The 15,276-nt window shown below is 30.6% G+C and overlaps 1 long non-coding RNA gene and 2 pseudogenes across 1 annotated transcript; 1 reads left to right on the top strand and 2 right to left on the bottom strand.

The window, feature by feature from the left end:
• Nucleotides 1-286: 286 nt before the first annotated feature.
• Nucleotides 287-15,004, top strand: LOC120215281. The gene is made up of 2 exons (XR_005524928.1): nucleotides 287-317; nucleotides 14,806-15,004. It is a non-coding gene; the product is annotated as an uncharacterized LOC120215281 (long non-coding RNA).
• LOC120215279 lies at nucleotides 3,937-7,076 on the bottom strand (annotated as a pseudogene).
• On the bottom strand, nucleotides 13,608-14,923 carry LOC120215278 (annotated as a pseudogene).
• Nucleotides 15,005-15,276: the final 272 nt, after the last annotated feature.

Raw genomic sequence — 15,276 nt, 5'->3', positions numbered from 1 at the left:
ATCCTTGGTTCCACCATTGCTGCTTCGCCGATCACCTTCTTCGATTGGAACCAACACCCAAAAAAAATCAGCCCTAAACTTTTATGTCTCCAATAGTGTTTTTATTATTATTTATTTTCTTTCATTTAGGGTTTTAAAAACGGGAAATGATCATATGTGTCAGCCTTAATATACGGTTAAAAAAATACGTTACCGGTTTTGTTTTGAAGTAAATGATAATATTGATTTTGGTGCTGACCCAAGTACGTACTGGTTTTGAACCCCAAAAGAAAAGAAAAATAAATAAAAAGACATACTTGATTCTTAAAATTTTAGAGGTGATTTTCTGGGTTTTGGTGTTGATTCTGATCAAGTGGTGGTGGAATAAAGGATGACGGTTAGGGTTCTTATCGAACTATAGTTAAAATTTTGTAAAAATTAATATTTTATCAAAAATTTAAGAACTAAAATAGAAATTAACTTTTTTTTGTTAACATGTCACATCATTAATGTAACTAGAGTAAACAATTCATTGATCAGATTATGACTAATCGATAATTTAAGTGATCGAATCACAACAATTAAAAGTGACATCCATTGTAGTTTACATTTTTCTTTAAATCGGGTCTATATTTTGCATTATTGCCCTCTTTTTTGTATTTGGAATTTAAGAAAACATTATTTTTTTTGGGCATTATTGTCACTTTAAAGATTTTTAACTATTTAATTATTATAAGATAATATCTATTTATATCTTTTATAGTCATTAATGACATATAAACACTATGTAGATAAAATTACTCGAAGTCTCAAACCTGAACAATACTCCCTTTAAAGTTTAAACTATACTATATAAGTGTTCCAACTAATTAATTATATAATTGTTGTCTTTCTTACTTCTGTTTATCTTTCTCAAATCCCAAAGCAAAGTGCAAATTAATATTAAACAGTCAACAAAGAGAGTATTGCACAAACAAATAATTAAAAGTATACTTGCTTTACATTTTCTGGAACTCGAACGGCTAAACAGCAAAAGATTTTTTTTAATCAATTAAAGAGAAAATTATACTCTAATTACCTTTATATGATAAGATAATACTATATTACATTATCATAATTTTTGGGTAAAGTACACAAATGGTCCCCCAACTATAGCATATTATTTTGTTGAGTCATCCGACTATTAAAAATCACAAAATGGTCCTTTAATTATAGGATGTTGCTATGTTGAGTCCCTCGACTATTAAAAGTTACAAAATGGTCATCCGACTATTCATATGTTTCAAACTCATCTTCTTTCGTTAAAAGATTGACATTCGTCTAAGCTAAACGTTAACATGTTAACTAAGATATGATAATCATTTAAGATTCTTGGATCATATTTTATCATATCCTAGTTAGCAGATTAGCATTCAACTCATATTATCGCCAATTTTTTAAAGAAAAATGGCGAGTTTAGTACATATGAATAGTCAGAGGATCATTTTGTAACTTTTAATAGTCGAATTAATCAATAAAGTAATACCTTACAGTCGAGGGATCATTTATGTACTTTATCCTAATTTTTTAACTATCGGTATCTGATCTATTAATCGATTATTTTGGATCAAGTTTTACAAAGACTCATTATGAGGACAACTCTCTCAACCCAATTTATTCCATTCACAAACATCAAATTTCAATCTTCTAATCTTATTTAAAAGAATATTATAATCTTTAATATCACGTTAATTATGTGATTATATATCTCGAAAGTACGAAAATATTACCGTATAAATGAGTGTCAGCCACTTGGTCATATCTCTCGAACTAGTACATTGAGAATATTAATTTTAATTAAAGCTAAAAATTTTAAGATTCCACCACACAAAGAAAAAAAACAACAACCAAAAGTACACTAAAACTGTAGATTACATGTAATAAAAGAGAGTTCAAGAACAGTAGTTTTAGTACAAAACATTAAAACAGTAAAGAGAACGAAAAAGTATAAAGCACAACAGTACATACACGTATATATTAGTAGTACTAATACTATATTTATTCATGTGATAGAGCTCAAGACAGTTTCAAAGAGAAAATATCTGTTTGGTGACAAAAGTGGCAAAGATTGTGTAATTATTTTACCTTTTTTTGGGGAGAAAAGGTTGTTTTTTCCCTTTCCTCTCAGAGTTATTCCAGGACACAAAAGGGAAAGTAATGCAATAACTTGGAAATTGGAAAGTGTGTTGTCCAACCCTAAACCCAAAATTAAAATTCCTATAATATTCATTACCTTTAGACCTAACTCAAAGATATTATTAATTAATTAGTAGCAGTAGTTTTTTATGATTAACATGATTTTTTTTATAAAGAATGGTTCTGTCAAAATAATATTATTTTTCCATTTGGTTTAGTAAAACATCATAACACTTATTTTAGAAAGAAAAAAAAACAGTTATCTAATTTAAGAGGAGTTACAATATTATAAATCAATTCATCAAAATACTTTTATATATGATATTATACATGAACTTAAGTTAAATATACATGATAATATATAATTTTTGATTTTATATAACTTTATACATAAAATTCTAATTTTGAATATTTAATTCTTCTCATATGTGTGGGATGATTGTATTGAACACACAGTCCAGCCCAACAAGAAAGACATTTAAACTGCTGTATACAGTTTTTTTAAAATAAAAATACAGTCATTTTTCTCTATGAATTAAAAGGCTTAAATGATACTCCAATTTGGTTTCTAAATTATATATATATATATATATATATATTCATTTTGCTGCCTAATTTTTCGTTATGATTTCTGTGGGTGCAAAAACCATTACATTCAACCAGCGGTAACTTGCCATGCAGCATAAAATATCATATAAATGTCATCTTATGCCTCTAAAATCATGTTATTATTAATTAGGATAAAGTACACAAATGGTCCCATGCTATAAGACGTTGTTTTGTTGAGTTACTATTAAAAGTTACAAAATGATCATCTTGCTATTTATATGTTTCAAACTCGTTTTTTTTATTAAAAAATTGGTGGTTGTCTGAGATGGATGTTAACTAGTTGACTTGATATGATAAAATACGATATTAGAACCATTTGAGTTGTATTTTGTGGATTGACTATCTGTTTATATTATGTCGTTGAGTCAGTGCTTGAAAGCAACAACGGTGTCAATTGACATTAATAAAATATGATTTTATCATATCTCAGTTAGCAGGTTAACGTCCAACTCAAACGACTATTAATTTTTTAACGAAAAGGATGAATTTGTAATATATAAATTATCGAGTGATCATATTATAACTTTTAATAATCATGAACTCAACAAAACAACGTCATATAATTGAATGATTATTTTATAACTTTTAATAATTAAATGACTCAACAAAATCACGCCCTATAATCGAAAGACAATATGTGTACTTTACCCTATTAACTAATATTAATGTTAACTTAAAAATAAAATTTATTTACTATTTTTAATTAAAAATTAAATATCAACTTGACAAATATTATATTTTAAATAGAAATTTATTCTTTTTCTGAATATATAATTTATTTATTTATTTTAAAAAATTAATAAAACCCTCAACGATCTAGGGAAAAAAATCCACTTGAACAAAGAATCCACCTGAAATAAAAGCCCAACAGTTGTACAGGCGAAAACCTATGTAAAGGTGACAAAGGCTTGAGTCAGAATAGGAAAAAAGAAAAACTTGCTCTTTAAAACATGAAAACATGATTTGTATAAATATTACAAAGATGTGTCATGCATACAATATTAAATATGCTTAATATAAAATAATTATCTAAACTATATATCTTTTTTATTTATGTGTTTAATTTTTTTCCTAAAAATAAAACATTAGGGGCTAAAAAGCTATTGATGGTTAAGAAAGATTTTGAATAGATATCATCTTATAATCACTACAGACTATGGTTAAGAAACATTAGGGAAAACAACATATTTTCCAAAATTGATTGACAGCAGCTACAAGCTCAACTTGGCTCATCTCTTTCTTAGTAAAGAACAAGAGCCATGCATTTGTTTCTTTTTTCCATTTCAACACCAATCACTTCTTTTTGCAATCCACAGCGCAACCATTGTGTAGGCACCCAAGTTTCAAGCCGACATTCATTACCTGGGACCGGAAAGCTCCATGGCTTCCACCACGAGCGAAGATTCTTCTATAAAATCGGAGTACCTTTGCAGAGGAGGGTTATCACGTGATCGGGACCTTGCTGTCTCAATCGTTTGCGAAGCCTCCCATTTGTCAACCAGACCATCACCTTCAAGCATCCTTAATACTTCAGACATCTTCGGACGGTGTGGAAGTGCATAAAAGAGCAATTTGAACCGTTTCTTCTAACTCAATGATGTCAAAATTGCCTTTTAGATCCTTATCCACCAGCAGGCTTAGTTTACCTTCCTGATGTAGCTTCTTTACCTGCAAGACAAGTTAACCAAATATGAGACTTTTGTGATGGTTACTTAAAGTGTACATTAAAATAGAGAGAAAGAGAGTACCCAATCAAGCATTACGTGCTTCTCGTTTGACCCTCGTCCGAAATTCAAGGCCTTCTGACCTGTGATTAGCTCAAGCAGCAGGATCCCGAACCCAAATACGTCTGTCTTCTCAGATGACTGACCTGTTGATAAATACTCGGGAGCGATATGACCAACAGTACCACGAACCGTTTTAGTAACATGAGAATCTCGCTGATCTAAAAGCTTTGCCAACCCAAAATCTCCAACCACCGCCTCGAAGTCTTCATCCAACAAAATGTTCGCAGCTTTGACATCACGATGAATGATTTTTGGGTCACACTGTTCATGCAAATAGACAAGCCCCCTAGCTGTACCTAAGGCTATCCTCTTCCGTCTTCCCCAGTCTAAAGCTGGCCTACCATTAATATGATCTAAAACAAAACCGCGAATTTAAAAAGTTATTTGTAAGGTGTAGATGCCAAATTCTAACAAGATTTATCGCTTCGAATAGCAATTAAAGACAAATAGGATGATCATATTGACATATAGTAATCAAAGACTAATGAACTTCAGTAAACTAACCTCTTAATCTAGACATTACACTGCCATTCGGCATATAGGGGTAGACCAGAAGCCTCTCGTTCTCGGTTGTGCAGAATCCGGAAAGCCTGAGAAGATTGCGATGGATAGCTAAACTTATTGTCTCTACTTCGGTCTGAAATTGGATTTCACCGCCAGCTATGTTATAGTCCTTCAGCCTTTTAACAGCCACCAAAGTCCCATCATTCAAGCAACCCTTGTACACTATCCCAAATCCGCCTCTCCCAAGAATATTCTTCGAGTTGAAATGGTCGGTAGCCGCCCTCAGTTCCTTAAAAGCATTCCTTTTCAAATGTCCCAAGCATACTTCCTGGTCGCATTGTTCTGCCATGCAACATGTATGGGCTAGTAATTAGAGGATACTGGAGAAAATAAAGAAAGGAAATAAACTATGTTTCCTTTAATTTCATGTATATAAAACCATATCATCATCCAGAGCTCCCAAAAACTGATGCCGTATCGATAGCATAGCTGCAATGACAATTTTCGGGCAGCAGTACTACATGTGAATTAGGAGCCCTTGCTCATGATGAGTTTTGAAATAATACCGAATCACGTATAGATGCAAAAAGCTTTATACAATAATACCGAATCACGGATAATACAACAAGATAGGGGAAATTTAAGAAGCTGACCATGTACATCAAAGAAAATCTGCTGGTTGTGTCGATATCGCCACCAAACAAGAAACCCTATAAACAGTACGATGAAAGAAAGAGCTCCAGAGCTAGCACCAAAAGCAACAGCTACAAGATGACCTTTTGATCTAGAGTCTGATTGAGCTAAGAAATCAAGGATCCAGATATTCAGACATGAATTAAACTGTAATACAGAAGAGACATGTCATAAGATTGACACGAAACTGCATCTCTAACAGGGTGATAGTCACCTTTTGGACCATCTGGTGGGAGCGGAAGAGGCTCTGGAAAGACGGCAGAACAGTCGTTGCCCGTTTTAGTCCCACAAATTAAAGGGTTACCGATAACTCTGAAAGGAAAAGGAAGGAAACCATGACTAATAAACCATTATTACATGCATTATAACCTCTTAACAGAACAAGGGAAAGAAATAGCTCACTTGAAAGTCCTTGCTGATATTTTTGGCAGGGAACCACTCAGATTATTGTAAGACAGGTCCCTATAAAAACGTTTTTTTATAGACGACGGGCGAGTGAAATAACATAAATAACAGTAACAAGGTCAACTTAAGGCATTACAAATAGCATTTGCAAATTCCAAGACATCAAAATAAAAGATAAACGAGTCCAGATACATACACAAGAGTAAGACCTCCAATTTGTGACAAAGAATCCGGGCAGGGTCCAGTAAGGCTATTATTGTTTAACCGTATGATACGTCCAGCAAGAACAAGGGAAAATACATATAAGAAACAGAGCTACTAGAAAGAAACTCGACAGGGAGATGAATATGATGCAAAAGCAGTAAAAAATATGGACACTTACAAATAGTTGAGGCTTTTCAAGTCTCTGAAGGAAGTCGGTATTTCGCCATTGAAAGTATTGTTGGAGAAATCAAGAGTATGCAGCTTCTCTAACTTCCCAATGGTAGCCGGAATCGGACCCGAAATAGCATTATTCTGAAGCAACCTGCTCATGAAAAAGGAACAAACAAGTAATTACTTAACAAAAATGCAGGAAATTTGAGTCACAAAAAAAGGAAACCCCAAAAGTACTTGAAAAGATTAGCTAAATTTATATGCAACTTAATCAACAAAGGCAATTAACTTACACTGACTGCAACTCACTAAGGTTCCCAATCAATGGAGATAAAGTTCCAGACAAGCTTTGACTAGGAAGTCCCCTGGTCAAGATAGAACAGCAAGGAGTTTACACAAATACTGGGTTTATTTTCCTATACCGGTGTGAAGTGTCTATTAGAAATAGTCCAGATATGAAGAGAATAATTACAAAGCAGAAACATAGCCATCTGGATAGCAAGTAACCATCCTCCAACTACATGGATCAACCGAATTTGAATCCCAATTCTCCAGAGTCAATGCCCATTAAAGCAACCACTGCTCAAAAATTTATCATACACATGCAGAAGGAAAATAAATGAATTAACATTACTTATCCAAAAAAAAAAATGAATTAACATTCCATTCTTTAAAAATAGACTTGAAAAAGAAAAAGCCAAATGTGTCACTACGTAATTATGATGGTAAATGTTCAGACAGACATTCAAAGCATTTACTCTTGAAAAAACAAAAAGAATCTGTAAACTTGGAAACAATAAATACTACAAAAAGAACAGTGATTGAGAAACAAACAACAAAAAAGCCCCGAGTTTCAAGTTTCAAGTTTACAAGCAGAAGTTTTTGGTAGTGAATTGGATGCAGAAAGAGAGGAGGGAGAAAGGGAACATTTTGAGGAAAAAACTAACCTTCATAGTTTATACCGGTTGGAGAAAGAGTAGCAGAAGAAATCCCCATCATTGCCAAAAACAGTAAGCCAAGTTTAAACAGCATCAAACTCTTCATTTCCACACTGCTAAAAACCACAGTCTCAGTTCATTCAAACCCTACTTTATCTGAAAACCAATTATCATCTGATCAACAAAACCATGACCAGCCATCATTCTCATGAAGCTGAAGTCTTTATCTTTGCCTTATCCAAGCACAAGCTGTAATGTCTCTTTCGTAATCAGAACCACAGAAGTTGAACCCAACATTACCCTTTAAAGCAACTTTCTATTTTTCAACCTTTTCACATAAAAAAAAGTTTCTCAAAACTGGTTCTTGATTAATACCCAGATTGCTAACAAGACTTTTCTCTAGGGAATGAGTTAAGCCCAGGAGAGAATACAAATCAAAGGGTAAGTAGTGGAATTAGCACCAAATGAGTTAAGACAAAGAGCTAGTGAAAAAGAGATAATTTTCTGGAGAAACAAGCAGCCGTCTTTTTCCTGAATTTCTGAGATCATAGAGATCTGATAATACTGGTATTTGATTACTAAATATTTTGGATGATCCCCACCTAGCTTTCCCTCGCTCTTTATTATTGATTCCACCACCGTTATCTTTCAGCAAACCATTTTTTTTTCTCTTGCTTTCATCTTTTTAATTTCCCATTAAAACTAAAAATAAAAAGAAAATCAATCAAACAAAGAAAGAAAGAACCAAACAAGCAGAGGCCAAAACAAAAAAGGCCAAAGTTGACACGTATACAGATGCAGCTGACACCGTAACAGAAAACACTATTTTTTCAAGTTTTTCTGTTTCCTTCCTCTTTTCTTTTCAAAACAGTGAAAATGAAAAGTTCATTTGAATTACGAAAAAATTGTATGAATATTGGGTTTTTTGTTCTTTTAGTAAGCAAACGTAGAGCTAGTTATATATTATCTTTAAAGTTTTTTTTGAATTTTTAAATTGAGTTAAATTCTATAAAATTTAAAATGAGCTTTTAAAAGATTTTATTATATATGAATTTTTAATTTAAACAATTTTTTTTGAATTAATCACTGGTATCCGAATCCTATTAATCGAATAATCCAGATCGAATATTGCAGAGGCGAGGGCGACCTTCCCAACCCAATTTTCTCCATTCACAAACGTCAGGATTAAAACATCTGATCTTACTTAAGGGACCTACTGACTTACCCCATTAGACCAACTAGTTGTTGGTATTTTAAACAAAATTTTTAATCATATAAAATATATATTTCCATTTTCTATATAAGTAAAATTTATAAAATAATATAATAAAATAAAATATTATTTAAAATTATAAAATATATTTATAATATTATATGTTTTAAAGAATATAATTTGATGATAAAATATTGAGGAAAGTATAAAAGAATTATGAAATTAATAATGAGAAATGGTTTTAAAAAGTTATACTAAAAAAATTAAATTGAATAAAACACAAATTTTAAAAAAATTAGAAAGGAAAATTATTGTTAAAAATAAAAAAAATGAAATTGTATATATATTCTAAAATTTTAAAGGATTGTGCAGTTTAAATTTAATTTAATTTAAATAAAAGAATTAAAATAATAAAAAATTATGATTTAAAATAAATTTAAGTAAAAAGATGAATTGAATTTCAATATATATTTTATAATGTTTTAAAGTCATATGATTTAAATTTAGTTAAAAATATATTTAAAATAAAAGAAAAATTAAAAAAATTAAAAGAATAAATCACAAAATAATCAAATTACATAATTAAAAGTCAAAACAACGTGGTTTTAAAATTTATATATCAATTCTTAATTTCGCATTAGTAAAATACAAACTCAACTCAACTCAAATTTCAAAATTAATTTTATAATTTAAATTGACTAAGTAATTTAATTCAAGTAATTTAAATTTTTTATTTTTAAAATAAAATTTAATTTTATTCATCCTATTTTTCAAAAGGTTGTTGAAAGTTCCGTGATTGGACTGAAGAGATGCATGGTTTGGACAAAAAATATATATTTTATTTTATAGGTAAGTTTTTTAATTTTGAGGTCGTGTAATCGAGTCTCATGGAAGGTATTTCATAATTCGGATGTCTTCTACGAAAGTTGTTCTCAACTTGGTGTTGGAGACAACCTACTATCTTACCTTCCCTTACCCCATTACATATGAGAATAAGGGACAACTATTTTTTTTTTTTGCAGGCAAGTTTCTTGACAGGTCACGTGCTTGGCTTGTCCTACCCTTTGTTGGTTTTCGGCTTAAATTTTTCAATTTAAAATAAGTTTTTTTCTTTAAAAAATACTATAGAATTAAATCAGCCATTTCCTAAGGTAAATCAACATTACTTGACAATATCACTATCAATTTAATCATTTAATTATTTTTTAAAATGTGTTTTACATTATATTTTAATTATTTATCATTAAAATATTAACGTTAATAATAATGTGTTACTATAAAATAATATTACATCATCATTTAAAAAAATATTATGTCAATAATTTTGTTAATTTTTAATAAAGAATGATCAAAATAATTTTAAAAAATAATTAAATGAGTAAAACATAAACACGTGAATGATTGGATTTATAAATATATAATTTAGTATAATAATAATGTTAAGAATGTGTAAATAGAAAGAGTGTGGTATAATATAACCCGGAACCCGAAAGCATTTTTGTTGCATCGGAGAATGGGCACTCAAAATACCGAATATACTCCCAATAAGTTGGTTTAAAAAAAATTAAAGATGGGTAAACTACTTATTTAGTATTTAAATTATCAGTTTTGATATGTTTTAATACCTAAACTTATAATTTTTTTAAAATCATACCTAGAGTTTAGTTTTTGTTTCATTTTTAGTACAAAAAACTTAATTGTTAAATTTTTTGAAAGTTTAGGTACCAACACTCGTTTAGTACCTAAATCATACTTAATTTTTGAAAAAGAAATAAAAATGTAGGTACTAAAACAGACCAAAACTATTAGTTCAGGTACTAAACGCGATAAGTTTTTAACGAATGGTACCAAAATAAAATAAAAATTAAATGTTAGGTATGATTTTGAAAAAAAAATGAACGTTTAAGTACTAATTCGGACCAAAACTAATAGTTGAAGTACTAAATGTTTAATTTACCCATTAAAGATTTAGTAACTATTTCGGTTTCTGAACTTTATTTATTTTTCTCTCAAAATAATACTTAACGTTTAGTTTATATTTCATTTTAATATCATGTCGTTAAAAACTTAACGATGATATTACTGTGACATTATAAAGTAAAGTCATGTCATCACTGAAAAATAAAACAAAATACAATGTCAGGCGTTCTATTATTTTTTTAACAGCGACATACCAAATTAAAACTTCAACTAAATGTAAGATATACTTTTGAAAAATAAAATAAAATTTAAGTACCACAGCAGAATAGAAGTTATAATTTGGATACTAAACATATAGTTTACCCTTTAATAAATTAGGAAGAGAAAATCAACATTGGAGTTGTCCCTACCTACTCCTAACACATACTTTTTGGAAAGGGATTCCCACTTACAATTCTCGAGACGCCAAACCCAACTAATTCTTATTGTATTTAAGGGATTAGTTATGGAGTAGGTGTTAAAGTTATACCGGTTTTCACTTTAGGCATCGAATTTTTGTTGTTGTTAAAATAAGTATTTAATGTTTTATTTTGTAATTATTTTTAGGTTATTCGTTAATGTTTCCCAATAAATTTATAATATTTATTTTCTTCCTTTCTCCTTTCAATTTTATAAGGAAACAAACAAAAAAACCAAAAGGAACATTTTAAAATTAACTTAAATTTAAGAAATAAAATAATCATATCTCAATAAAATATTCTACTTCAGAAAACTGTTTAATATTTAACAACTCAATGACATGTATAGAATAATAGAAAATGGAAAAAAATAATTCAACAGATTTTATAATTACTGTTTAGATTATAATAGAAAATTTTAATTTTGATAAGTGCATAATCTAAAAATTATTGAATCCGTAACTTATATATAGTATAAATTTGGAATTATTAAAAAATATAAATAGATAAATTAACAGATATTAACTTAATAAATTATGAGGGTGCGTTTGGTTCACGGAATGTAAGATTACCAGTGGGAATAAAAGATTACCAGGTAATAGGATTACTGGGAATGTTGTATTTTATGTTTGGTTGGTTTAGCAGGAATGTAAGATTACCGTGTTTGGTTAAAGGAATAAAAGATTATTGGAATGTATATTTGACTAAATTGTCCTTATTATATATTTGTATAATATTACAAATTGTAAAATACTTATATATTTTCTTTAAAAAAAATTAAATTCATAATATTTATATAATTTTTTTTACAAAATTAAAAATATAAAAAAGGTTTAATGATTACCCCTGAACTTCATATAAAATTTTAATTATAGATTTTTTTTTGTAAATCTAAAATAATTTAAGGATAAATTTATAATTTAACCTTCTTAGAATTTTTATTATTCAATGACAGAAGAAGAATATTTTTGAAAAAAATAAAAATTTAAGGGCATTCTAGTCCAAAACGCCGATAATGTTACAATACCTAAGGGAAGGGAGATAATGGCATTCCCGGTAATATACCTAAAAAAATCTACTATTGGTAATAAAACATTACCGGGAATGAGATTCCCAACCAACCAAACATGAGAATATGGGATTCCCATAGGATGGGAATCTCACAATCCTTGAACCAAACACCCCCTGAAGGTATGAACCTCTATGCTCTTAAAAAGTTAAAAGTCTTGCATTTATCGTAATATGTACATATATATATATAATGCTCATGTGAAAAAGAAACATAGAAATTGTATTTATAAAAGGGTAAATGTTTAATTAATCATAAAAAATCACTAGGTCAAGTATGTATGATATATTAAGGAGTTAATTGTATCTCATGTCCTCAAATTATGATCTTCATTCTAAATTAGTCTCTAAACTTTTAAATATTTCAATTTCATCCTTAAACTATGATCGTCATTCTAAACTAATTCTCAAACTTTTGAACATTGCAATTCCATCCCAAAATATGACCTTCATTTTAAATTAGCCCCTAAACTTTTTGAACATTTCAATTGCATCCCTAACTATATGTGTATACTAATCACATCCATTGTTAATAAAATCGTTAGGCCAAGTTATATTATTATATGTTTTTAAAAAATAAAATTCAGGTTAAATTATGATTGAAACCAGTTACACATTTGGATGCATTTGGGGATGAAATTGGAAGGTTCAAAAGTTTGGAGACCAATTTAAAATGAAGGTCATAGTTTGGGGATTAAATTGGATTGCTCAAAAGTTCAAGGACTAATTTAAAATGAGAGTCATAATTTGAGGAGAAAATTAAAATATTCAAAAGTTTGAGGACTAATTTAGAATATAGTTCATAGTTTGGGGACATATGGTGCCATAACTCTATATTAAATGATTAAAAGTTTATAATGTTTCAAGTGCCTAAGTAAATTAATTAAGATCTATATAGTATAAGAACTTATTAAAGTGGTTTCAGAACAAAAAGTAATATTATTAATTTTAAATATCATGAATTTGAGCAATTACGTTTAGAAGGTATATAATGAGTTCTTATACTATAGATTTAAGTATAATATTCCTTTTTATCGCTTATGACAATTGAATCAAGTTTATAAATGCTTATTTTTATATTTGATTTAGAAAAAGTAACTTCTTGTTTTCTAGAAATGGTTTTAAATTGAGAAATAAAACATTTGATGCCATGTTAAAGCTACTGGGTTGGAGAACTGTGCCCCTGAATGAAAATCTCATTACAAACAAATTGGATTCAATAGTTGTTTGGCACCAGACCCAGTACAATGTTTCGTATCCCAAATACTGATAACTAACCGACAAAACCAATAACGACCCACCAACAAATTGTAACTAACCACTAACAGATTCCTAACTAGAATCCTACGGCTTGACAAAGCTTAGCCTTCCATTTACTCTAACATATGTGAGTTCTGAGAGTGGACAATGAGCCAGGGTTTATGTATCTTGTGTATTTACCATGTCGACAATGGTTTCTATACAAACTCGATTATGTATTCGGTATAATTTTAACCGCCGATCCCTCTGTTCATGTCCTTTTTCGAAACGACTCCGGGGATGACCTCCACAAAGCAAAATCCTTGAGTTTAATCATCAAAGCAAAGATGCCATAGCATGGGATGTGCATCAGTCCTACTCCCATATACCTGTTTCAAACGTACATGGCAACGGAGATGGTAGCACATTAGCGGGACGTACTAGCAAGTTAAATGCAGTACCGAGACGATTGAATGCGTACCATAAGGGCATATGACGATGATAAGTCAAGGAATGGATATGGCCACCTGCACAGAGATGGGAACCGCAATGTGAATAAAGCCTTCTACAACAGAGAGGTAAACGGTAAAATGGTAATATGAGATTACCAGAGGTTGATAAAAGCATGGATGGTCCACTGGAAGACGACGAATGTGCCGGTCAATAAAACAAAGTATGTGATTCGGAAGAACGGGAACGGCTGCAAGTAAAAGCTAAAATTAGCTTTGTATGATCAGAAGATACTATAAATGGGATGCCACAAAGAGGATCAGCAAAAGGAAACTTTACCATGCAATTCAATATTGTGTCACCAACTAGAAAGAAGGCATTGACCGAGTGCATACAGACTAGCAGCTGCAGTCGACATTGTGGACATAAATCAAGATAAAAAGGATGTCATACAATAAAAGAAGAAACATATCAGGAAACTAGAGTTGGCAGCCTCGTACTTACGAAATTCAGACCATAATCTTTGGCCGTTAGGACCGGAAAAAGAATGAGCCAAAACACTGAATCAGTGAGTATTACTGCACCTGCAGAATCTATCGGTAGACACCGAAATAACGAAAAATCAGGAGAAATCATAGAATTTCAAAAACTCTGCTTCACAGGGCGTCATAATCATTAGGCAAATCACGATGACTTCATCTATGTATCTAAACACTGCTATACACGAATATACGAAGTTGGCTACCATTAATCAGAACAAATCTAGGACATGCCTGATATATGATTTGAAGGCATAAGTCCATGCACCTGCTCTGGAGGACAATAAGGTGATCCATAGGTATGTAAAATCACGATGACTTCATCTATGTATCTAAACTATATAATAACTGCTACCGAATACACGAAATATAACGAAGTTGGCTACCATTGGAACACAGAAGAGAAACCAGGAATCAGATAAGCAAATCTAGGACATACGATATGATTTGAAGGCATAAGTCCATGCACCTGCTCTGGGAGGACAATAAGGTGATCCATAGGTATCAAAATGTTTGGACCGGTTGGACGCATTTGCAGTTTCTCCAAGGATGGGAGGTGTGTAGGTGCCTTCAAAATCCGAACTTATATGATCAGTTCTATCGCCACCAACTTTTCCCAGTGCTTTTGACATCCATATGGAGATTGCAGATCCAAACTACAATTATAGCAGATATATCAACAGGTTATTAAAGGACATTCTTGCAATTTGAAATCGAAGGAGCATCATATTTCGAAACGATCAATAGAGATGATCAAAATGGTACAAGAGACATACCCAAAGTATATTGACCAAAGTAAATGTCCACCTGTTCAGGAACAAAACACATCTGTTACTACAAAAGAATCAGCAACAAGAAGGATCATGAGAAAGCTCATGATAGGTGTAGAGATACATTACTCACTGAGTATAAAAAAATATGCCA

The sequence above is a fragment of the Hibiscus syriacus genome, unplaced genomic scaffold, assembly GCF_006381635.1.
Source record: "Hibiscus syriacus cultivar Baekdansim isolate YM2019G1 unplaced genomic scaffold, ASM638163v2 tig00110114_pilon, whole genome shotgun sequence".
Taxonomy (NCBI): domain Eukaryota; kingdom Viridiplantae; phylum Streptophyta; class Magnoliopsida; order Malvales; family Malvaceae; genus Hibiscus; species Hibiscus syriacus.
The sequence above is the reverse complement of the archived record's forward strand: the minus strand, read 5'-3'. Positions and strand labels throughout refer to the sequence as shown.